Genomic DNA, 27,723 nt, shown 5'->3' on the forward strand with positions numbered 1-27,723 from the left:
ATACAGCATCTCTGTATTAAGGAAGACTCTACAACAAAACATATGCATATACGTATAATTCTTCTGCATGACTCAGTGCAGAAGAATTATATGTATATGCATATGTTTTGTTGTATAGCCCCTTTAAGGTAAAGGTAAAGGTTTCCCTTGACATTAAGTCCAGTTGTGTCTGACTCTAGGGGGCGGTGCTCATCTCCGTTTCAAAGCCGAAGAGATGGCATTTGTCCGAAGACACTTCCGTGGTCATGTGGCCACCATGACTAAGCGGAACGCTGTTACCTGCCCAAGCTGTACCTATTAATCTACTCACATTTGCATGTTTTTGAACTGCTAGGTTGGCAGGAGCTGGGACTAGCAACAGGAGCTCATCCCATCACGCAGATTCGAACTGCCAACCTTCTGATCGGCAAGCTCAGCAGCTCAGCGGTTTAACCCACAGTGCCACCATGTCCCTTTTTAGAGCCCCTTTACATACCAGCTAAAGATACTCATGGAGGAGAGATGATGTCCTTGGCATATGTTGGCCATGGTGAAGGAACTTTCTTTCATGGCACCATGGCACCACCCTCTTTCCAGTTCATTGTTATGTGTGGGAGTCATCACACAAAAACAGAATAATAATAGGGAAATACTATCTACTAATAAGATAATGTTATGACACTATCTACAAAGCTAGAAATATCTTCTCATGTATTGGAGAATGTGGCTAGGGCAGCTGAGAAGGCATAATGTGAAGCAGGATGAATAAGGTGTCCCAAACAGAGTTCATTAAATATGCATCTTTTAAAAACTGGTATAGATTGAAGTGAGGTTTTTCCTGCACTTTGATAATAATGTTGTAGGAAATTAAGAAGAATAGAAAAGGATGGTATAGATGGCTGTATAGAGAGTGCTATAAAGAACAAAATGAAGCAGTCATTTATTTGGGCAAGAGAAAAGTTGTTTCAGAATAGGTTTTGAGGTAAGCTGAGCAAAGATATAGTAATGGACTCAAATTCATCCAGTGAGTTTAATGATCAAAGAGACATGAAGACAAGTTGCAAATTACAGTCCAATGCTGTAACCATGCACCACACCAGATTATTACCTAGAGCTTTTTTATTTCAAGTCCCCCAAAGTCCCTCTTAATAAGCAAATAAATGTTCAGCATGAGGCATATCCACCATTATGACCAATTTTATTGAGGCAGTATTTTACTCTGTCCAAGACAGTGATGTCAGAGCACTTCAAAGGTTTGATAATGAACGCTATTATGATATTGCTCGAATGTTGTCGAGCATTGTTGGAAGAGGATATGGGTGTATGCTAGAAGGAATGGGGTAATATATAATTTAATACCAGATAGATTGCGTACTTCATGTGTGACATATCCAGAAACACACTTTATTCAGGATGGTACAACTTTCATGGGGCCAAGGGTTGCTCCATTCTTTGAACTGCATGTTGGGTTTGTACTTTTTTGAGAGCATGTCAAAAAGGTGAAAAAAATGGGAAAAGCAAACAAATGAAAGTAATTAACTGTTCAGTTTTGATCTATACAAAGAACCATACAGTAATCCACCTATAAGAGTTGGTTTCCAGACTGATAAAGATTCGGGAGACTGAGAAGTATGTAAATAGCCAAAGGCTTGCTTCTCCAATGTTAATGAAAAGACCCCCTACCTTGCCAGATCAGAGGAAGGCAGTTAAAAGAAAAACAAAAACCTACCTGCCAAAATGTATATTGGAACATACTGTGAAATATTTCAGTTAATGGAATTCATGTGTCCTCATCCCCTTCTTCTCAATAAATCTTGCTAAAGATACCTGAAAATTATCCTGGGAAAAGAGTCACTTTCAGTTTTAGGGAGATATCAAAGATCCTGATGCTACCTCCCTTCCTAGCTCTATCTTAAATCCCACTAAGAAGTATGTGAGCAACTTCCCAAGAAAGCCTTTTCTTTCCTATATAGAGACACTCTGGAGGAGGTTGGGATTGGATCTGAAATGTGTCTGCCTGCAGCAGGATGACTTAGCTACATCTGAAGAACAGAAGACACCCTTTGTTCAGTTTTGCCTTGTAAGGGATGTTGCGCTGCAAATGGAGACATGTGCTATGTCATGCACCACCAAAACACCTTTTGGATCAAACTTCAAGAATATCCAAAACATACGGACTTTCAGAGGAAGAATGGCAGACTGAAGACAGTTCTGCAAAAAGTAGAGCTGACAACTGTGGCGAAGAACAAATAGCTGGTGAGTAAATGGGCTCTTCAAACCTCTCTGGACAAAGAGAGGATGAAAGATTGCCCACAAGTGCTCCAGACAGTTGCTCCTCATGAGGAGACCACAAGACAGTGGTCTCCAGAGGGTTTTGAGTACTGGGGGGATGAGGGAATAATCATCTTGCTCAAACCGTGGTCGGTGCCTTTGAAAGGACACTAAGTTCGCATACTTCCTTTTCTAACCACTTTTGCAAATTGCTTGTTAACTACTTTTTAGCTATTAGAAACCTTTGGACTTTTGGTGTTAAGTCTAGGCAAGCTCCCCAGGCAAGCAGCAGCTTTTTCTTATATGGTCATCCTTTCCACACCCCAACCTGAGGACAATTACATTTGACCTTCTCATCCTGCCACTACTTAATTACCATGGATACTGTTCCTCTATGACTTGCTCCTTGCATAACAACCTGAAATACCAACATAAACTTGACAGAGTACAAAATGGCACAAAATATTCTAACACTGGAAATATTGAAGGACACTTTTGAAAAATGGAGTCAAAAATTAATATTAACAATGTCAACAGCAATTTCTGCCTCAATGGATAGACAGTGTCTAAAAGATGTTATGGAAGAGGAACAAGACAGATAGTGAGTTGAAAGTGGATTTACAAATGACAGGTTAGAAGAGTTACATGGAAAAAGATGTTACACTGGATATACATATAAAAGAAACCATCTAATATTTTAATAATTAAAACAATAGACCAGGATAGTGACCTGGATAATTTTTCTATATTGGACTTACAAAAGAGACTTGTTAAAGCTCTGAAGAATCCCATGAGAAGGAACAAAGAAGAAATGAAAAGAAATCAAGTTCTATGACACTATTTGAATGCACTAAAGTTTAAGGTTGTTAGAAGTAAAAGGAAGGAATATAAAGTTGGTTTATTTGACCGAGGTTAAAATAGGCATGTTGTTATTTCTGTTAACTCTTAATGGACTTTTGCTGATACCAGGACTGAAATGATGATGCTTTATGGATTTGTTTATCAGTATGAGATGGGATATGGGAAGAAGAAATCATTTGTTGTATTTTAAGAGGAGGTGATAAGTTACTAAAATTGTTTATGCTTGTGATGAAGGTTAGAAGTCACTTCTTTGTATATTTATTTTCTTTTTCTTTACTACATTCTTAGTTTCTTCTTTTTTCTTCCTATTCTTTAAATCTTTTCTTTTTTTCCCTTTGCACCTTTTACTCTTTCTATTTTTCTGTCTTTCTTTTAGTTTGCATTAGTTTTTATCATTGTAATTATGATCTTTAATAAAGTTACTTGAAAAAAACAATATTCAAAACATATGGCATGGCTTACAAAATGAATTAATAGTCATTATAATAAAATCTTCTGCTCAGATTAATGGCCCATTGAGTTCCATTTTCTGCTTCTAGCATTGGCTTTTCTGTGGCTATTTTCTAAAAGAAAAATGACAAAATAAATATTCTTCCTCAACTATTTATGCAATATGATACTGGTAGAAAGGGGTGAACATGTTGCTGCCCTTGACAAGCAATTAGTCTCAGGACATGAGACTTGATTAGCATCAGCCATAACATTTAATTACTTATACGATGAGATCATCCATCCCAGGGCCCTTTCATTCATAGTGGGAAGACAAGGATATTGACTGTAGTGAACTAGATAAGTAGTGCATTTTGTTTAGAGATGTTCAAGAATGGATTTGCCTCCAGCCTTTGGTCTACCCCTTTCCTCAGTACTCAAACAAGTTTTATAGAGTGGGATATGTTGGGAAAGTCTTCATGGTTATGCTCAACAAAGCCATTTAGAAAAGGAAACCACATACTACAAACATATTCTTCTTCTGTTTTTTATGAGACATAAACACACAATTGTTCAGATTATTGTGAGTTAGAAGTTCTTATTTTTACATGCACATCTGCACATCAACTTTAATACTGAATCACAACAGCAGATCTTTAGGTGAAGGTGAATATTACCTGCCCTACTAAACCTTTGGCCCTGTGCTCTTTTGGGCTGAGAGTAGGGGCTACTGTTTCATATGCTCTCCAGTGATGTGGGACAGTGATGCATGAAAAAAATAGCCTGTCATGGAAATAGCTAGCCATCATGCTCTGTACAGCTGGACAAGATCAAGCATGCAAGAACTACACAGATTTCAGAAAGGCATCTTTAATTCTAATATTGGGCTAAATACAGGATCTTTTAAGAATTCCCCACCCTCATTTATTTGGATTTCATTAAGGTAGAGTCTCTTTAAATCAGCCTTTCTCTGCCTTTTGACCCTGGAGGAACTCTTGCAATATTTTTCAAGCCTCAGGGAACCCCTGCACATTCAGGCTCAAATACAGGCCAGAAGTTACAAAATTATTACATTTGTTTCATGTGTAGGTCTATTAACAGTGTTCTGAATGCAACTGAAAATAAAGAATGAAACTTACCTTTTTAATGTGAAGTTGCCTGAATTTGAAATATATTTTAAATAAATCATGATTTCACAGGCAACCCCTAGTGACCTCTCACAGAACCCTAGGGTTCTACGGAACCCTAGTTGAGAAACCCTGCTTTAAATTATTTGAAATGTTTCTTTCCAGGTCCATGCATAAGACAAACCGCCAAACTATATCTTGATTGCTTATTTTTACTGCCCTTTCCTTTCCTCTCCCAGACTCCCCATGGTCTCTCACATCAGCCTGTCTTTTCCTCTCAGACTTGTTTTCTTTGTGCAAGGAAAGTCAAATGGCTGCATAGACAGGGGAAAAAAAATCCCTCAAAGCTGTATTAGTGGTAATTAAGCTAAAACAATAGCCTGTAATGATCACCCACACTGACACAGTCAGAAAGCTGTTACATGGTCGTAATGACAGTAACATCTTTGGTTCTCCCAAAGGTCTCCTTGATGATTAAGTCTTTCAGGGAAGAAGGTGGAGGCTATAAAATATATTGCTGAACAAATGATGGCATCTATTGATTGTTCTGCTTTTATGGTCAATGCAATAAAGCAGCATAAAATAAAGATCTGTCTCAGGCATCATCTGTGGGTTGCACCTGGTGTGACCATTAGTAAGTGATCAGTATATTAATGTTGCTCTGGAGGTTCCTGGTTTCAATCAAATGTAACTTTAGTGGAATTGTTTTTAATGTGAAGGAATATCCAAAATAAGAGTGTGGTTCTTTTTCCAAACAAGTAATATGTATCTACAAAATTTAGGACACTTGAAACATTTGAGAGTCCATCCTGTAGTTCAAAGGAGGACTACTTTTAATTTTAACTTTGAGTAAGATGCTAATGGCTACACTCCAAAAAGGAGCAGGAAGAGCCAAGACAAGGTTATAAGCACTTTTATTTCATGTACACTTGGTTTAGTTAGTTTTTTCCTTTAGGTTTTGATTGTTATCCTGACTTTCCTCCAAGTGTTCAAGACAGATTAGGAGGGAATCTCCCTCATTCACAACTACAGTCAGCTGGGCTGAGAGTGTGAGTCTGATTCAAAGTCACCCAGTAAGCCTCCATGGCTGGAGATGTATGTGGACCTGAATCACCTTGATCCTGATCCAAAACCTTAACTACTACATTGGACTTATTTTCATTTAAAATGTGATTAACATTAAATATAGCTAATATAATTACCCTCTAGTCATATATTTAAGAGAGTCAGTTTGATGTAGTGATTAAGGCACCAGGCTAGAAACCCAAAGAGTGTGAGTTCTAATCCTGCCTTAAGCATTACGCCAGCTAGGTGACCTTGAGAGTCACTTTCTCTCAGCCTTAGGAAGAAGACAATGACAAACCACTTCTAAAAACCTTGCCAAGAAAACTGCAGGGATTAGTTCAGGCAGTCCCCAAGAGTCAACATGGACTCAAAGGGACAAAAAAAGTCATATATTTAATATTTTTTTCTTTCTATCATACCAAACATTACCATTTGGTAACAACTTCTGCACATTACCCAGGCACATGATTCAGATGCCTTCCACAGTGGATCTCTACTATTTTCTTTGGGAAGGCAAGTAATAGTTGCTTCATGTTTCTGAGTTAACACATGTGTAAATGTTTTTAACCTCCTTCCCAAAGGGGGTGGGGGATATCAAAAGTTCTGGCTCTGCTGTCTCTGATGACATCATTGTTTCATACTTGTGGGACATGACTGCAAAATCAGGAATAAACTGGACTTCCAGGGGAGGTATGATGAATTGAATATGGCTCTGTAGAAGCTGAGCTGACAACTGCGGCAAAGGCTAAGGAACCGTTAAGTAGACCAGTCCCTTGGAACCTCACTGGATAAGGACAGATCACACACAGGTTTTCCATGGTTTTGACCACTGGGAGACTATTAGCCATCTTGCTTGCAACTGCGGCAGAGCCTTTTAAAGACACTAAATCCTCAAACCTCACTTTCTAATCACTTTTGGAAATCGCCTATTAACCATCTTAAAGCTATTAGAGACCTTCAGAATAACAAGTTTGAAAAGTCAGTGGATGAGTTTTATCTTCAACTCTGAACAAAAGAAAAATTAATCATAAGCTTAAGAACTCAAGAATTTGAAATAAACAGCAAAAAGCTAAATAAGATTTTGATCTATAAATGGATTAAGGGTCCGCATAAATTTGGAATATTGACTTTTATTATAAGATTTTGGAATTAACTATAAAAAATAAACAATTTATCATGGGAAATAAACTGATTTTGGCTATCCTGGTTAGTGCAAGTCATAACAAAAGATAAGTGATAATTTTAGAAACTGGACACTAGAGGAGACTAAAGATTTTAAGCAGAAGAAAAAGAATACAAATCTGATGTCAGTTAATACTTAACCTTACAAAATGACACAAAACATCATAACACTGGAAACATTAATGGAAATCATTGAAGAATGGAGCCAGAAATTAATAACTACAATATCAACACTGTCAGTAATGATGTCTGCTTCTATGGATAGACTGTGTCCAAAAGATGTTAATGAAGGAATGACAGATGTGGAACAAATTTTATCTGATAAAATAAAGTACCAAAAGTGGAACTACAAATGATAGGCCAAGAGAATTATTTGGAAAAGGACACTTTACAGGATTTACAAGAGAAAGTGGCTGAAGTTTTAAGAATTAAAAGGGAAATACAAATGATAAACCAAGAGAATGAAAAATATTTTCTTATTGGATCTAGAAAAGAGGCTTGTTAAAGCTTTGAAGAAATCTGTGCAATGGAATAAAAAAGAATTGAAGAGAAATCACATCCTACAATAATATTTGATTGAATTAAAGATTAAGACTGTTAGAAGTAAAAGGAAGGAATATAACATTGGTTTATTTGATCAAGATTAAAATAAGACTTTTTTTGCAAAGTTCTGGCAGCCCTTTATGGACTTTTTGCTAGCACCAGGATGGAAAGTTGATGTTTTATGGATTTGCTTATAGATAAGGGATGGGATATGGGATGAAGAGATATCTTTTTGTAACCTTATAGGGGTGAAGAGTTATTAAACTTGTTTGTTGTGATGAAGGTTGGAAGTAACTTCTTTATATATTTCTTTATTATATTCTTTTCTTTTTTTCTTTCTTTTGCTTTTTTCCTGTACTTTTTATTCTTTCTTTTCGTTCTATTTTCTTTCTCTAAGTTTAATTTGTATTTTTACTATTGTAATAAAAATTCTTAATAAAAGTTATATTCAAAATAAGGAATAAACGAAGTTCAGTCTCTGGTGTAACCTGAGTAGTGTATGAAAAATGGGCCTCTAATGATGAGGCTTTAGAGTAGGCATTCCTTCTCTTCCTTTTCTCCTTCACCGGTACAGGTAGTCCTTGAGTTACCATCAGTTCAGCAACCATTCGAAATTATGACAGCACTGAATGAGGGGGACTTACAACTGGTCCGCAAAGGTGCAGCCATCGCAGCGTCCCCACGGTCACACGATCGCTGTTCAGGTGTTCAGCTGCCCGGCTTATGATTACAATATCACAGTGAGCCAAAGTCATGTGATTGCCATTTGTGACCTTCCCTGCTGGCTTCCCATAAGCAAAGTCAGTGGAAAAGCTGGCAGGGAAGCTCACAAGTCACTCCTTTAAGTTGCTTTCACCACTTTTTCTCCCGAGCAGTCCTGCTACAGAACACCTATAGTAGCCCCTGCTGGCCTGCCCATGCTCAGAAGCACCCACCTGCAGCCCCCACCGATCTGTCCGCAGCCCCACTGGCCTGCCCATGCTCTATAGCACCTGCCCATGGCCCCCCTACACCCTGTGGCACCTGCACACCCCCTTGCTCTCCTTGTCTGGGTCTCCCACCTCTTCTTGCTTAACAACCCGCACAGTCCTGGGGTTATGATGGCAACTGGGACTGCTGGGATTGCCATCACTACATGATGCGATCATGTGACATAGCATTTTACAACCGCATCGCATAGTGACGTGAATTCCAGTCCCAATTGCTGTCGTAACCTGAGGACTACCTGTACTTGGTAAGGGGAGGAGTTAGCACAACTATCAGTCTGCTGGTATAGCAGATAGTGCTTGTCTTCTCTTTTGATTTCCGAGGGCATTTTATTACATTTTATTATCAATATATAGTACTGCTGGGCAGAGAAATCCTACTTTTCCCTCTCATTCAATTTAACCATAGAAGACTTGCTTGAGAAATGCTTTTAAAGGAGAAAAATATTTGGGGGGAGATCTCATGGGCAGAGTGTGATGGTTTTGTACTTATTTTGAGGTGCAGTGGCCAAAGAACGTGTAGTCTTTCCCTGTACCGTCTGCTCTGCAGCCCTGTCACCCTAGCATCCCGTTTCACGTAAGGGATTTTATGTGGCTTTTTCAGTAATAGTGGGTGCTATTGTCACAACTAAAGAGGAAGAATCCTATTATTGAGAAATTGCTGGTTTTCTCCTTTCACTATGGCTATTTGGAGAATTCCTCTACTCAACTTCTATACCATCAATTTAGGTGGAGACTCTTGAAAGCCCTTTTTTGTCCAGCTTTAATATATATAAAATTACCGATCTATATGAATGTATCCCATTTGAAGTATTCAAGGGGTAACAATAAGATATGTACATTTAAAAAACTTAAGGAAATTAATATTAAAACATAAAAAGAAACAAAAATTAAAACACAAAAGCACATCAACAAAAAAGAAATGGCATTAACTAAATTGGTTTCAACAAACAAGTCAGGGAAAACACCCAAATCCTGTCTGATTAAAAAAAAAGTGATTTGCCTGCTGGCTGAAAGACAACAGCAAATGCCTCTTTTGTCATTTCTTTATGCCTGCTCCATTTCAACAATTACTTTGCGGAGCTTGCCTCTTTCCTGGGCATGGCAGTCCTAGCCAGTTTCTCAGTGCACTGTTCTCAGAGGCTTCAAAATTCCTAAAGTCCTGCTGGGTGATGTAGAATCTCTCTTCCCTTCTGTATATATATTTTTCTTTCTCTTAAATATCCCACCCCACCTCAAGCAATGAAAGCCAAATGATTTAGGCCACCAACTTACTTCATACATCACCCTAAGTAACAGAGCTGGGAAGATTCCCACTCCTTTCAGTAGGACCAATACACGGAGATCAGTTTATACTTCCTTTGAAATTTGAAGAACCGTAGGATAGGATCTGGAGAAAATTCTGAAGTCTATTTTCTATCTCCATTTCATCATGCAATCTGGTTCACAAAAGTTATACATTTGGATTTTGGATTACGAAGGGTCCCCCACCCCTTTTGCAATTTCTGCTGCTGCTTCCCTTTCTAGGCATGCAAAGAAAAACGCAGTGAGCGTTTTCTCAGCAGAGGCAGACACTTGATGGGGATGGACAGTAATAGGTTTCTCCAAGGCAGTGTTTCTTAACCTTGAAAACTTTAAGATGGGTAGACTTCAACTTCCAGAATTCCCCAGCCAGATATGCTGCCTGGGGAATTCTGGGAGTTAAAGTCCACCCATCTTAAAGTTTCCAAGGTTAAGAAACATTGCTCTAAGGTCTTGTGTTGACTTGAGAGTATGGACTGACATTTTCTCATTCCCCTGCTCCCCCCACCCCCCAAGGTTCTTTCTGAGAAAGCTTTAGAAACCTTATTCATTCTTCAGGTAGGATCATACTCATATCTGCATTAAATTTTTCAAGAGTATTTTTTATTAGAAAAAAGTTAACAACAACAGAAAATCCATAGTAGCCTAATGATTGGGGTTAACACTGCTATGGACAGAATAAGAAAGAGATTTCTCTACTTTCTTTTGGTCCCCAAAGGGTGAATAGAGAAACAGGATTCCTATAACAGTCCTGTTTTTGCAGGGCCACTCTAGGACTTGGTTTTCTGGTTGTTAGTAGAGAGATTCTGTTAGCCTTCTTGTCATTGATCTGACAACATGACGGAATTGGCATTACCCACTGCCAGCTGCTGTTTTGTTCTGTTTGGGAATGTAGCACAAAAAGGTTTCCCAAGTTTTAAAGAAAAATAACAATTTACTTGAGGAAATCAACAACCTATTCACAGTCGGCCATTGAATGCACTGATCAGATGGCCAAGAAGAAGAGCAGGTGGGCTCCCAGCGCTGCCATAAACTGAAAATGTTGTTGTTATATTGTTGCCCCTGGACTTAGCAATCAATACCATTTGCACAAGCTTCAGTACTATTTTTTTTTTCCAGATGCACAAGTGCTACTCCCTCAGAGTCTGCTATAGGAGAAGAATGAGACAGATAAGAAACCAGAAAGTGTGGAGAAAAGGCTCCTTCAGAGGAAGACTCAAGGACGACCAGGGTCTCAGTCAATGACCTTCTATCCCACAAGGTTTAGACTACTGTTTAAATTGATGAACATGAGTATTATGGTGTACATGTGCAATAGATACCAACCATAGTACAGTACCTATGAACAGGAGGGGACACAAATTATGAGGGAAATAAGATTAGATGGTTCATGTAGTCAGATTTTACAAACATGGCATTCCTAAGTCAGAGAGCATGAGCTATCAACTTTTCAATTTGTGCAATTTAAGTAAAGATTTTGTTGTAAGAAAAAAGTGTCCTTTGATGAATCAAAAGTCTAGTTTCTTGACAGAACAAGTTGTACATGAAAATAAAAATAGTGTCAGTGAAAGCTATTATTTTTTTTAAAATGCATTGGAGAACTCAGTGTTGCATTCAGCTTTCTTCTTTTACCCATGTATAGCACAGGCTATCTATACACACACACACACACACACACACACACATATACACACATACACACATATACATAGATACACAGTATGTGTGTGTGTGTGTGTATCAGTGTTTTTGATTAACCTGTAGAACTATTTTAAATAGCAAAGGTTTGTCTGGTGAAGACAGTGTAAACTAACATGCCACATTCAAAGCTGTTGCTTGATTATTTTCCACTGAAATCATTGCCGATATGACTTTTCTTTTATATAGCTTATTGTTCAGTCATGCAAACAATTCCCCTTAGGGACTCAGTAAGCTCATTGTAGGGTCCATGAATAATCTTGTTATTCTTTTGAGTGTCAGGGGGAAAAAATTACTTTGACTCCACTGTGATTCTATATACTTTGAAACAGGAAATGTGCAGTAATCCTATTGATATATTTGATTTTTTTTAAAATCTTATTTTAAAAAAATATTCCAGAGAAACAGTGTACTAAACAATTGATACATCAGTTGGAACACTTGAAGAGATGGACACACTCAGTTATAAACTCTAAGCCGCAGTCTAAATTAATCATTTATAGATAACAAATCCAGATAAACCATGTTTTGTCCAGTAAATTCATTCTGTGGTTCTAAACCCATTTACTTTAAACACAGTGCATCTCAAGGGAATATCCTTGTGAATTTACTTGTCTGCGTTGAACTATACCATGGGGTATCTCATTATAGTACCCAATCCCAGACCATATGCCATCTGCATGATACACGCAGAACACTACAGATTACAAGTTGTTGACAGTCTTCCAGAAGGATAATCCTAGTCATTGCTATTGAAAGAGATGGCAATCTTCTACTAGTTCTCTTGCTAGAGCTGTGCAAAACATTTGAAGAGGCACTTTGCAAAATATGCTGACATAAGCAAAGTGTACCTCCTTAAAGCAAGGAGGCAGCTGTGCCCTCCAGGAGTCTTGATGTAGCTGCTTTGAGGTAGCACAATGGTGGTGAATGATCACCGTTTGTTGTACAATCTTCTGGCTGGGGAATTCTGGGAGTTGAAGTCCACATATATTAAAGTTTCTAAGGTTGAGAAACACTGTCCTAGGCTATTGCTGTATGCTTTGCCAGTAGTCCCTACAGTAGTGTGCTCCATTAATCCATGGACAGTCAAAGAGGGGAAGCCCTCAGAGCAACTGCATTGTGCTTTTTTGTAGGTTGTGGCTGCCTCAACTCTTCAAAAAGTGGTGCTTTGGTCCCACCAGTGTGCTCTGTAAAGCACCCCTTTCCATGACTGTATTTCATACAGTTTGAAGACAGGAACTCACTTTCAAAATTTCTTTCAAAAGAGATGAGAGTTTTATTGAAATTCTCAGGGATGGAGTATGCTATTCTTGTGCTTCTTACTTAGGAGGTAGTGAATTTTGAAATTTTGGAATACTTGGAGCAACATAATCAAAAACAAGCTGCACTGATTTTCTTAGAGGCAGAGAAGGCCTTTGACAATTTGAACTGGGCCTTCCTGTTCAAAGTTTTGGAAGATACGAACTTTGGAGAAATTTATTAAATGGGTAAGATTGATTTATACGTCACAGAAAGCACAAATAATTGTTAATAGAGAACTGTTTGGTTTGGATGAAAGAGTGGGTGTTGGTGAGAAATAGAAGATTTTTAGAATTAGAATGACATGACCCCAGATTTGGGTGGACTGGATATTTGTGGTATGATAAAGTCAGGGTTAATGTAGATTTCAAAAATCATTATGTTAGACATGACATATTGAGAATATGGAACAGTTACAGATCCAGGCTGTGCCTGAAAACACCTTTGTGGCTCTCAGCACAAGAAGCACTTTATAGACGAGAAATAATAGGCAAACACAAATGGTTAACGTACCATGAGATACTAGAATTCTGTCAAGGGGAATATAAAATAAAATCAAGAGAATAATTGATGTCAGAGGGACATAACTGTCAATGGCTTTCCTATCTACAATTGTACTTATAACTGCTGTAAAGGAGGAGATTGGAAGCTACTTCTTTACATCTTTTTTCTTTCTATTTTTCTCCTACCTTTTTTCCTTTCCTTTTTCCTTTTTGCACTTTAGCTTTCTCTTTTATTTCTTCCTTTTTTCCCTTCTTACTCTATATTAGTTTGTATTAATTTTTACTCTTGTTTTTAAAACTTTCAGTAAAATTATATTTAAAAAAAGAGGACACTGGGTTTGTTAACCTCACTTTCTAATCACTTTTGGAAATTGCCTATTTAACTACCTTAAAGCTATTAGAGACCTTTGGAATGACCAGTTTGAAAAGTCTTCATCAGGTGAGTTTATCTTCATTCTTGAACAAAAGAAAAATTAACCATAAGTTTAAGAATTTAAAGAATTGGAAATAAATGGCAAAAAGGTAAATAAGACTTTGATCTAACAAAGTTATAAATGAATTAAAGGTACAGACAAATTTGGAATATTGAGACTTTTACTATAAGATTTTGGAAATAATTATATAAATTAAACAACTTTTCATGGGAACCAAATTGTTTTGTCTATCTTAAGTCATAACAGAGATTGGAGACTTTATGATTTCAGAAATTGGACAATTTAAAGGAGACTAAAGACTCCAGGAAGAAAAGAAAAAAAAAGTGTAAACTGCCTTTAGTTTCTGGTTGATTTACAAAGTGACACAAAACGTTATTACATTTGAAATATACCAGGAAATTTTTGAAGAATTGGGCCAGAAAGTAATGGCTACAAGTTTTACAAAAATACAAATATTTCTGATGCAGAAATATTAGAACCAGAAATACTGGATAATAAAAAAAGTGTGGATTATAAGATGGGGAAGGCAGCTAAAATGGAAACCCAAGAGAATGACCCAGATAAGGACTTTCTACTGGATATTCAAAAGAAGCTGGCTAAAGCTTGAAGAAGCCTTTGGGATGAGAAAAAGAAAAATTGAAGAGGGACCAAATCCTATGCCAACAACTGAATGAATTAAAGATCAAGATTGCCACAAGTAAAAAGAAGGAATATAACGTTGGTTTGTCTGACCAAAGTTAAAATAAGACATGTTTCTATTAAGCTCTGGTAACCCTTTACAGGCTTTTTGCTGACACCAGGACTGAAAAGTTGACAATTTATGGATTTGCATATAGATATAGGATGGGTTATGGAAAGAAGAGATATTTGTAAACTTAGAGAGGGTGAAGAGTTATTAAGTTGATTTATACTTGTGATGAAGATTGGAAGTCATTTCTTTATATATTTTTCTCTAACTTTCTTTTTCTTTCTTTGCACCTTTTATTCTTTCTTTCTATTTCTCCTCTCTCTGAGTTTAGTTTGTATTTGCTTTTACTATTGTAATTAAAATCTTCAATAAAAATATATTAAAAATCCTCTTTCACCCCTATGGGTGGTATGTGTCTGTCTCAACCTCAGGTCCTCTACCAGAGGCCTGGGAGTTTGAGAGTTCTGCGCAGTATCTTAGCTGTTCCTAGCACTGCACTCTATGTGTCTGCCTGTGTGTGTGTATGTATGTGCATGTATGTGTGTGTGTATGTGTGTATGTATGTATGTATATATGTGTGTGTGTGTGTTTATATTTCATTTAATGAAATTTACACTGACAGGTAGTTGTACATCCAGAAGAAGCAATGGACCGAGAGCAATGATGATCTTCCTGGGATCTGTCGGAGTCACTCTCCCAGCTTGGGAGTTGCTGCCCCAAGTGCCCCTACCACCACAGGGACCACTTTGGCCTTCACTTTCCACATCCATCCGTATCCATCTCCATCTCCATCTCCATCTCCATCTCCGTGTGTGTGTGTGTGTGTGTGTGTGTGTGTGTGTGAGAGAGAGAGAGAGGGAGAGAGAGAGAGAGAATCACTTTTCTCAGGGAAAGGATTCTAGGGGCTTGGAGGCTGTTATAAGACTGTTTTTATTTTTAAGTGGGAAAAACAAGCTCATTCTGCTATTTCATCTTAAAACAACAGCAACCCAGAAGTTAAACCAGCACTACTTTAAATAATACTGCAGAGAAATTTCATCCCTCCTGTTTTGTAACGGCATTTTTGACCCTTCCTATTGTGAATGACTGAAAATATTACCCCAGTTGCATTCAACTGTTTATAACAATTGTCACAGCGTGCAGAGCAAATGCAAATCTGATGAGAGACAAAAGAGGTTGTGTGAAATAATCCCTCAGCCAGCATCATTTGGGAACTGCGGAGGTCCTCTTCCAGAAGATGATTCCTGTGAAGTCCTAAGCCACTTGACTGTCTCTTTCTCTCTCTGTGGCTGCATTATTATTCACCAACTTCTCCGTGGGAATGAGCAGGGACAAGATCGAGGAGAAGTATTAGTAGTCTTGTCTGGTAGGTGGAATAAATTAAGATTGATCAGCAAACTCAGCAGCAACCCCTTATTCTGTGTTAGTGGATGAGTAGCAACCACAGCACTAGGGAGGAAGTAAAGACTCATTATAAAACCCACTCTTTCCTTGGGCATCTTGGTCAAGGGTTCCTCAGAACTAGATCTATCAGTAAATCCATCCTTATGGTTTGAGGCTGGAAACATAACTCTTCTGACCTCTCTGAATGTTATTGCTGTTCTGAAAAGCTGTTTTGCAGGTTAATGAAAGCAGAAATATCTATATCTATATCTATATCTATATCTATATCTATATCTATACCTATACCTATCTACAAAGTGTATGTGTCTGCGTGTGTGTGTGTATGTGCATGTATGTGTGTGTGTATGTGTGTATGTATGTATGTATATATGTGTGTGTGTGTGTGTGTGTGTGTGTGTTTATATTTCATTTAATGAAATTTACACTGACAGGTAGTTGTACATCCAGAAGAAGCAACAGATGACCTGTTGGCCATCCATGTCCCCAGCACCCATTGACAGCTATCAGAGGAACTCCAAATTTGGTCATCCAGCTGCCAATTTTCAATGATATATTCTGTCTCTTTTAAAACTCCAAAGCCTTTGCTCTTCTTTTTCCCTTTTCTACCACCATTAATAAATAACATTCTTATATTTGTATGGCATTGCCTGCTTGTGTTGACAGACTGGCTTGAAATAAGCTATTCAAATTATAGTATTTTTCCCTGAATGTGTTCCCATCCCCAAGTAGAATGTTTTAGAATCTGATAGTACAATGAAATCAGAACTTAATCACAATTAACAAATCTATGTTCTTTTGTTAGCCTACAGAAATAACTCCTTACTGCCACCTAGTGAAACATGGCACTAAAATAGGTTCAATTTTATGCATCCAGTTTTATCTGTTTGTTTCTCAACTGTCTTAAATGACTAAGAATAATTGTCACTGCTTATTTCAAACTGTGAAAAAAGAATTATGCTTCATGTATATTTAGCTAACTCCATGCATATTTAGTTAGCTCCTTGTTTTATTTATTAATGTCATTTGAGAAACTTAAATGAATTCACCTCTGGTGTTTTATTTTTGTTTAAACCAGATAGGGTTACCATTTTTAAAGGATGCAATTCTATGCACATTTTTTTAGGAGCAAGATGCACTGAGTCACATATTGAGGTGTCTCTGCTGTGTGAGAAAGGCATGTCCCCAGGAGCATTTCCAGAGGTGAACAGCCAGGATCACAAGGGGCCTGGAAGGAAAAAAAAAACTTACGAGATTCACTTGAAGATACTGGCTATGTTTAGCCTACAGAGGAAAAGATTGTGTGGAAACTTGATTGTACTCTTCCAGTATCTGGAGAGCTGTCACGTAGGATGTGGGTGAGAATTGTTCAGAGTTGTTCAAACAGAAGAATAAGAAACAATAAGAACTGTTTAACAATGAAACAGACTTCCCCAGGAGGTAGTAGACCAGTGTTTCTCAACCTTGGCAACTTGAAGAGGTGTGGACTTCAACTCCCAGAATTCCCCAGCCAGCTTTGCTGGCTGGGGAATTCTGGGAGTTGAAGTCCACACCTCTTCAAGTTGTCAAGGTTGAGAAACACTGTAGTGGACTGTTCACTGCAGGTGTTTTAAGCAGAAGGTGGGATGCCAGAGTAGTGGATTCCCTTGGATACAAGTTCTCTATAGTGCTCTTCAATGCTCCAGATAAAAATTTATTTCATGTTTTATTATTTCTCCAGGAGGGAAGCGTTCTTGCATCACTGTGCTGTGTGAGTCAAGGCAGTTTTTACATAGGTTGTTATTCATAGTTTTGGCTTGGCAACATGGCATCTTGGAATGCCAGGACTCCCTCAGAACCTCAAGAGATACCTTAATGTTCCCCAATAAAACATCAATGCTCTTTCATCAAATTTTAGGATTCTTGCATAAAACAGTCTGACAATGTGCACTCTGCTAAAATGTGATTTGTTCGATTTTTGGTATTATATCTCAGCTGTTGTGGGTTGTAAACAATAGTTTATGGCTTTGTATTATGTGAACCTAGCCAATTGTGGATTAATCAATAAACCACAATGAAACAAATGCTAATGTATTGTGTGAATATAGTTTTGTTCACTGAAGAGATAACTAAAGCAATTTTATGCAAAACATTACAGCCACAAAAATGTTCACTTATCTGTAGGGATGTGTGAATCAATTTATCTCTACTCCATTTCAGTTTCATGTATATTTAGTCATAAATCTATTCTATCCAATTTTTGCAATTTAAAAAATGGCATAAAAACATCATCTTTTTTCATGTAGTTTTCCTCAGGATTTATTTTTTGCATTCAACTTTCCTAACAGATGGATCTTGTGACTACTTATTTTGCTTCACTTGGAGAGTACACAGATTTTTTTTTCTACTAAGCATTTTTATTGATATTTAAATGCTATATAGCAGTTTTACTATAGGCCTAGGCTCATGGACAAGCCTACAAAAATTTTGTGCTCATTGAGAAGAGTGTGCATTTGGCCAAGAGAGATTGTCATTTAGAAACCCCGCCCCCCTAAACAGCTGCTCCCTCCATTGTTATCTGTGAGATGAGAACTAATTTGGCTTGAAGAGGACAGAAAGAAACACGTTTGAAAATATCTCATATCCTTGGGAAGCATGATGCAACTTCTGTTATCTATTGAATCTTAACACCTGATTTAAGACTAAGAGTCTTCTTGAATGGCTTTAGTTTATTGTTTATTGATAAATCAAACAACTATACTTTTTTTAGATTTTTAATTCCGTCTTTATTATTTTTATAAATAACTCAAGGCGGCGAACATACCTAATACTCCTTCTTCCTCCTATTTTCCCCACAACAGCCCTGAGAGGTGAGTTGGGCTGAGAGAGAGTGACTGGCCCAAGGTCACCCAGCCGGCTTTCATGCCTAAGGTGGGACTAGAACTCACAGTCTCCTGGTTTCTAGTCTGGTGCCTTAACCACTAGACCATATCATATAAAATAGGATGAAATAACACAGCATATTGAAATATATAAAACTATTTAATAAAATAATCAAATAAAATCATCCCCTTAGCAGTTGACCCCAATCTGATCTAGATAGGAAGCTCTCAGTTGGGTGGTTTTAGCCAGAAACTTGGCAGTCTTTCTTACTGCCCATGTGCTTGTATTTTGGATGAGGTAAGATAGCCTGTTGATGGGGCCCCAATGGGTTGTCCTGTCAATTAGTGACTTCAAATGCTGTTCTCTAGCTGAAGCATGTGGTTGGCAGTCAAAGAGGATATGAGTGATGCCCTCTATTTGTGGAGCGCCACATATACAGTACATATCCGCTCTGGGTAAGGTACTTGATGAAATTGCTTGTGTTTTACCATAGAACCCAGGAGTTCAAATCTTGCTCTTGTTAGGGCTGTTCTTTGGCCCTGGGTCAGGCCCATAGTTAGATATTTTTCTTGTTGAAAATTCTTTTTGTTTGGGGCCATCCTTTTAAAGGATCTGATGTTAGCAAGTGTCTCTATATCAACTTGAGCACTAATATCTAGGGCCCTCTGTTTGAACATGTCCTTGGCTTTTTGGCCAACTGAGATTAAATATGGAAGTGAAAATCCATGGAGCGAGATGGCCTTGGTCAACTGATTTAGCCATGTGACAGGGTTGCAGGTTTATTGAATGGGACAACGCCCAGAACGATTGTTGTAAACATGACCCTGCAGCACCCAATTTCTGATCTTTGTTGGTTTTGAATATGTTCAGTTCTGAATCCATCTATCCTATTGCATCACTAATCTGAGATTTTTTGAAACGATAAGGAAAGTTGGATATATTGTATATATTTATTTAATTTATTTTTCAAACTTCTATTACTGCCCATCTCCCTCAAGAGATTTTCAGTTATCATTTCCCTTTATACATTTTTTTCTGGGCATATGTCCCAATCTGCAAAATTTTGGCATGAAATTTTTAAGTAAGAACTGATTTGCAAACTTTGAGAAGTACATAACCTGAAGATTAATTATACATCTTAGACTGAGAAGGATAAAAGAGTCTGCTTTCTTTAAAAAAAAAAAAGCCACACAGGAGAAATTCTTTCCCATCAGGAGTTATCTAGCAAATGGATCAAATCAGTTTTCCTGGAAGAAGAGACCCTGGACTTAAGGTATGCTTGATTATGCAATATGTCTGTTGCATATTGGGGGCCTTGATCCTTTTCCTTCATTTTTAAAAGCATGCAGATTCATAACTATTTGTGGCCAAACAAAGGGTTGTAACTAAATGAAGGTGAATGTATTTACAGATCACTGGCATATTTTGGGGGTAAGATCAAGGAAGCAAGAGCTACATAGATTTCAGCAAGAGATCTTTAATGCTACTCTAGGGTGAATATAGAAACTTGGAAACCATAAGAATTTCCCAGCCTCATTGATAGTGAGTTCATTAAGTTGGGCCTCTTTGATCTGAAATGCTTCTTCCCATGTTTCCTGCCATTTATAAGATTAACTGCCAACAGACTTGCCTACTATCTCTTGATTATCTATTTCTACTCTCTCTTCTATTCCTTTCCCAGCCTCCCTACAATCTTTCACATTAATTATACTAGAAGGAGAGCAGTTTTGGAGAAATCTTTGTCCCCAAAAGTAATTTCCATAAGACTCTGTGGTCAAGCTGTGCAGTGATTTGGATCTGAAGGCAAAAATGTGCTTCAGAGCATGCAGGGGCAGGCAGGGATGCGTGGAAGAGCAGGCTGCTTGACAAAATTGCAGACACCTAGGCTGCCTTCTTTCCCTCCTGTGTGAGCCATTCCCCCAGCATCAGCATGGCAGAGTTGCCAATAAAGCAGCAACCTTGACACAGGTGTGGGAGGAGATGAGAGGAGAATGGGTTTTGAGCGCTGTGGCCACCAGCAAACAGAGTGCAGCAGCCAAAAGAAAGCAGGTGTTTTTCCTTCAGTGGACAGTCCAAACAAGAGAAAAAAGAAGTATAGAGGCACAGCAAGGCAAAGCATGATGTGGAAAGGTGCAAGAGCTCTGCATGCTGGCCATTAACAGAGAAGAAACAAGTAGAGAAATCCCAGAGGAAGGAATTAAGATAGAACAGGCTTTGTAAGAAGAAAGCATTGATATATAATAGTAATAGTATCGAGCATAGTATATAGGTAACAGTAATAGTAATGGTAATAGTATAGTATAGTGGAAGCATTGAATAGTCCTAGTCCTAGTCCTAGTCCAGAAATAATAGCAATAGAATAGAATAGAGGTAATAGGAAGCACTCACATATAGATTCGTAAGCCTCACATATCACTTTTATATCTTCGTTTTTTAAAATAAAACATCTCCCCAACCCTTATAAGAAACCACCTGGTCCTGGGTCCAGAGCTTTTGTGTCTGTCTTGAGTCTGGGTCAATCTAATTGGCTTTGGTTTAAAAAAGGACCCACGACAGTAAGCGCCTGTCTTCAGCTCCTTACACCAACCCCATCTTTTCCTGGGACACAGCTACTCTTTAGGGTTCTTATATAAAGCGAAGCCTACAAGGCCAGTGGAACAGTCTTAATTCACTTGCAGAGAGACAATATGAGAAAGTACACCAAGTTGGACAGCATTAAAGATGTTTATTTCCTTTCTTAATAACGGGATTGAATTGAACACAGTTCAATGGCCTGGGGGGAAAAGGCAATCTTCTGCTGTCTGCTGAATTGTCTTTCATCAGGAACAAACAAGCTTTTGTAATGGCTGACACCCAACAGCATTGCAGCCAGGGCTGCAACTAGGGGGGTGGCAAGTGGGGCATGTGCCCTGGGTGCCGTGCTGGGGGCATGCCAAAATGGGCGCCGAATCCATGTTTGCCCCAGGTGACACAGACCCTAGTTGCGGCCTGATTGCAGTAAGCTTGTTCTCTGAGTGCTCTTCACAATAAGAATTGTTCCTGTACTTGGGAGATAGACCTCACAAAAGGGAAAGAAAGAAGGAAAATAGAATCTGGCCCCAGTTACGTCTTCTATTTCCTTGAGTACGCTCTGCAGTTCTTTCTGTTCTGGAAAGTTGCCCATCAGCTGCAGAAATTCCTCCTCTCTTATGAGAAATTATTGGTAAAGAAACTGGAGTATTGATAGGAAATGTCTACTGGATTTTAAATATTTTGAAAAAGTACAGATAGCCAGCCAAATTGCTGACCAGCTCATTGATAAAAGTGCCTCCATCGATAAAGCCAAATCCCAAGATGCACCATGATAGACAATGTGCTTGAAACCAGGGAGGAATAACATCAGGCTACAGGGCTGCACCTGGCCCCTGGGATCCTGATTTGTCACCCTCAAGTTCCCTAAGGTCGTTTCTGCTGAAAATTAACAGCAATCACTTGCTTTTTTCAGGAAGAAATTAATGAATATTGTATTGCAAAGTACAAAATAGTTCTCTTAAAAAACCAACCAAACAATAAATCAGTCACTAGGGCAGGTCTTCTTCTGAATGCAGTTGTAAAACAACATCACACACTGTTTATTATAAAACACAGAACAGTGAAGCAGCATAAATAGTAAAACTATGGTTCCTTCTAAGCCCTGAAAACCTCTCCCTTCAAAACACTGTGATTATTGGCCTTATGGCAAGGGTCACTTTGTCTGGAGAGCTAACCTGTTAGTCCCCCATTCCTTTGCTCAGCTCCTTACCGAGGCATTTTGCATAAACAGTGAAACATCTTTTTTGTTACAATTCCCATGGCACTACCTGTAATGTCCCTCAATTTGTAAAGAAATAAATGGATGACTAAAACTTTACGGAAGCCTGGAATCAGAATAGAATAGATTCAAACCTCTCCCCTCCAACCTGGATAATCTATAGTAATTAGCTTTTACCATTTCTAGATATGGCTTATATTATATCTAGAAATGGGAAACGCTCCAGAAAATATGCATACCAAATGCATATATAGAGATTTTCATGCATTTTTAAAAAAAAAAAAAAATCAGAGATACAAAATGAACTTAAGATTTCAAACGATGAGAAACTGACCCAAATTAAACATGACAGATTTGCCCATTCTTCGTTCTGGTGGTGTTATATATATAGCATACCAATTTGTGGTGGTTGATTGGGCCAGTAATACACTGAGGAAATATATTGTGACAGGAGGAAGAAGAGTGTTAAGTTCAGTATACATTTTATTGACAGCCTAAGAAGCTCACTCAGAGCTGTCATGACATTTCAGTGTTCACTACAGTAGCATGTTCTGTAGGTTTTGCTTATGCAAAAGTAAGTCTTGCATAAGCAAATAATATTAAGAAGAAATGTCTAGTAATTAGCATATAAGCAGAAACTGGACTCCACGTGTATAGCTTTTGTAGACTTTGGGCCCCTATTCTTCTACCAAACCTCTTGTTGCTGATTTCTAATATAAGGCTATGGGATCTGGGCTGGGAAATCAGAACGACCACTAGAAGAAACAGAGAAAATTCTAATTTTTTCCTGCCATCTTATGGACAGTCATTTTTTGCAGCATATATCAGATAGCCCTGAAGATGAAGAAATGAGCCTGTGACGTGTTCATTTCTTTTCTTGGTATCAAAATGGCCCATGTTGAGAGACAAAATTTTTAATTATTTTGTCTAGATTTGTCCACTTTCTTTTTGAAGTTTTGAGGGCATTTTAACATTAGAAATGGGAGTCTTTGCCTCTCAAATACTTCCTGCTCAGATTGCACCCTTTAAAATCAAGGGCATAATCATGAGCTGAAACAAGTGGAGCTCCCCTCTTTTTGTCTCATTGCTACCCTTCTGGTGATGTCACACGGGACCCTCCAGCTGGATGGGGGAGCAAGTTGTGATCCCACAGAAAGCTGTTCACTATCAGTTTAAGTACTGTAGCTCGTAACAGTGTCAGAGCAATGTTTCATTGGGAAAATAATGCAAGTGAAAAAGGATTAAACACCTCAATCTATGCTGTGGTTCTCATCTTTTTTAAAAGAGGTGTTCAACCCTAAATGCACTACTGAAACATACCAGTCATGTTATAGGTAATGCATATATTTTTCTTTTCTCTCTCTTCATACCTTTGTCTTATTGTTACAACTTTTAGGCTCTAAGCTTAAGGGCAGGGTAATGTCTCTTCACTGATCTATAAGTGATCTTGGAAATTTTTCTAGCTGAGAAGTGAGTCTAAATGCTCAGAACAGATTTAGTTTGGTTCCAATAGCTATACTGGAGACAATTTAGAAATTGCAGTGGCTATAGAATTCTCCAGCTTGCTCATTATTTAGAACAAAGCGCATAAGATTCACATCTCACTAACATCACATAATAACCAGTGATACAATCTAAAGAACTTTGTTTAAGACAATACAAATCAGCTATCTGAGTAGTTTAAAATGAAACCGAGTGTGAAAGAGGGTGCCTAAGATCTAACAGTAATTTAAGCATGCATTATATACAAAGCGAAATATATCTCTGTTCAGCAAAAGCCCCAGGGACAGGATTAGTCGCCAATTATTTTTGAATCTGATATACAGTACAGTATGGATTCTGTTTTATGGTGCTTGTAATGACCTTCAGTTAGACAAATAAAAAAAGATATTGATTGAATAATTACGCTACTGACTGACGGTAATAAAGATTTACCAAGGGTGGAATTCAGTGGCAAGCTTCCATCAGTGGAAACGGTTTCTACTGATGGACTAGAAGGGAAGCAATTTCCCTTTCCTCAATCATCTCCTATACTTTTTCCCCAAACAGGCCCCAACCTTGGAGGAATGTATCCTCGAGACTCAGCTAATTCTCTGGAGCATATTTGAAAGCATGTGGGAGAGAGGACTGAGAGTTGGAGAAAAAGAAGAGGTAGCCCTATTGTGCCTGCAGAGATCCACTAGAGCAATTGAATGCACCATTCTTAAGGTATCTCAGCAGTACAAAGGCAACTTGTCTTACCTTCTTCCTTCATCACGCTGCTATTACAGGAAGTCCAAGATCATAAGGGAAGTATTAAAGATCTGCTGCCGTCCCTTTCTTTCCAAGCTATGGCAAACTTTAACAGGAAGAATTGGCTGAATAAAGCAGACTGACTCCAGCAAGGTCAAAAGTTTCGTACATGTGGCACAAAACAGCAGCAATGAGGTTATTGTAAAATAACAATTTCCGAAGTCATTAGCTAAGCAACCGAGCGTTTAAGATTGGACTGTTAGAAAAATGAAAAACTGAAAACGCCAGTCTCTGCTGTTCTCCTCCAACCCACAAGTAAAAACTCAGGTTAAGAAGCAATACTTACTTACCTCTAGTCAGTTGCTGGATAACAAACAGAAAGAGCTGTTAATTAGTTCTCACCCTGAGTGACCCTAGCTACCAAATTCCTAGTTCTTCTGAGGACAAAATTAACCTACACCTTGCATTAATTCTGACATGGCTATTCAAACAAATCAGCTATTCTTCCTTTACCAAGCTGGGATTACCACAAGGGGGAGGGATACTGCCTGGACATGCGTTTATATATAACTTCCTAAACTGATCAAACCGTTTGCTCAACATATTATCCAACTGCTGCCCTTGGTTTCAGTGGAGGAGATAGCCTTGACCCTAATAAGAAAATAAGCTTCAATTACTGATTGGTCTGTGTTTTTTATGGTGAGTAGCTGTGGCCTCTTGCCCGTTTATAAATATAGCTAATGATCTTGCACCTTCTCGACTGATGCAGCGAAAGACCAGCCAGTAAGAGGTGCATTTTCATGTGTAAAAAAATGACCCATAAACACGGTGTCTTGTCCTCACAGCTACTGGCCCAAATTACACTATCTGAAGGCAGAGCTATCAGTGAAAATACCATTTAGAATCAACATAATTAGATTCTATTTCTAGTTTTGAGATAGTGTTTTGATTGCAGGAAGGTGTGCCTTTAGGTCTTCAGCACCTGCTTCCCCCTAAGGTTATGAAGAAGAATGCCTGCTGTGATTCTAATGACTCATTTCTACCTGCTGCTGGGGAGGGGGGAGATTTCTACTTCCCCCTGCAAAACGCTAATGCTGCATATGCGTGTTCTTGTCAGATTGCATCGGGTTACAAGTTGACATGAAGGTGATGATGGATAAGATGAATTTGCAAAGCAAATTGTACCTTGTTCTAGGTCAAAGCAGTTGGAATAATTATGCTACATAGTATTAAGAAACTTTGCATATTCATTTTTAAAAAAATAAAATCTCCCACCAAACCCTGCCGATACTTGTTTTTGTTTAGCTATTCTCCCTTGAATGAAAGCTGCAATCGAGGAAAGCAAAAGTTATGCACATGAAAAACCTTAAGGTAATTAGAACTCCTTTCTCCAGATTGACTTAGTAGGACAGAGTGGGAAAAGTTGCTTAGTATGAAAGGATGTGAGTGGAGACACGCAGATACAAACCAAGACTGATAAATTAGAAAACATATTCAGGATTAACTTCTCTGGAAACAAGAATGGCTTAGCCTTTTTAGGAAGCAGGATCTGCACATTTTTTTTTTTTGGCTAAATCTCCCTTGAGTGCCCTGGTTAGTATAATAGATGAGTGGCAGATTGAAGCAAACACAAGCTAATGTTTTCATAGAAATTACTGAGAAACAAATATAATGGATTAGTGGGAGGATTTTCTTTTAAATAGCTCCTCTGCATCTGAAAGCCCTACTAAAAAAGATAAAAAAAATATTTCTTTCTCTCTTTTTCAGCTCAATGATTAGCAGACAAAGCCTATTTCAAAGCCCAAGATGAGATTAAGAAGGCTGAAGGGGCAATTCTCAAAGGAATCATTTTACAATTCTGTTGAGATTATTATTTTTTAATCATCAGAGGCCTTTGAGGACTGTGGCTTTCATCAGATAAAATCCTCCAATGAATTAGGATACTCAACTTCTCCAGCCTGAAATAAGATCCCCAAATTATTCAGGAACAGCCACAAATAGGTACCTTCAGGTCAGAGAAGCAATATTTGGAAAAGCAGAGCACCACAACTTTTAAAATCCAGTGACAAACTTACGGTGGATAGCAATAACTTTAATCTGATGTTGTTTATTTCTTATTAGAAGAAAAAGAAAAATAATAATAGAATGATCTTGCTGCTGTAGCCAAGAAGAACCCAGGGGAAATGAATGACCTACAGGAAACAAATTAAAAGTACTCCAGAAGAGATAAGGTATAGTCTGCCAAGAAAATGTCACGAAAGCATGACCCAGGGTCAGACATGACTTGGTGCTTGCACAGGGGACCTTTCACCTCACACTTTTCACCAGGATAATATCCTCTTCTCTGTCTCATCATAGAATCAGGGGCTCTCAAGTCAATTTCCATTTGAACTCATCTAGGGAAGGAGAACTCACCACCTCATTGGTTCATTGAGCTGCTCCATTGAGCTGCCCTTACTAGTAGAAAGTTGTCCCTTGATTCAATCAGAATCTGTCCTCCTATAACTTAATCTAATATCCTATGTCCTGCATGGAAATGAGTCTTGATTTTTTCCGTGACATACTTTATGATATTCTTTCAGGTATTTCAAGACTGCCAACATAAACCACCTCCTCTTCTCAAGGATAAATGTACTTAGCTCATTCAGTCTCTCAGCATGTGGCTTAGTTTCTAGCCTCCTGGTCATCCATATTGCCCAGTTCCAATTTGTCTGCATCCTTCTTAAACTTTGGTGCCCAGAATTATAGAGCGTGAAGTAAAGTCTGACCAAAAAAGAATAAAATGGAACTATTACTTCTTATTTTTTGTTGATTCAGCCTAAAATGGCCTTTTTTTGCAGCCATATCACACTGCTGATTCATATTCAGTTTCCAATCAACTATTATTTCAAGCTGTTGTTTTTTTTTCACAAGGATTACCCAGAAATTTTCTGTCCTATATCAGCACATGCCTGATTTCTGTGTGAAGAACTTCTGCATAGGGCTAATTAGCAAGCCTGTGTGCAAGAGAATAAATAGACATAAATTGGACATCACAACTCAGAACAGCAACAACATAATGGCACAACACT

This window comes from Candoia aspera, chromosome 2, assembly GCF_035149785.1.
Source record: "Candoia aspera isolate rCanAsp1 chromosome 2, rCanAsp1.hap2, whole genome shotgun sequence".
Classification (NCBI taxonomy): domain Eukaryota; kingdom Metazoa; phylum Chordata; class Lepidosauria; order Squamata; family Boidae; genus Candoia; species Candoia aspera.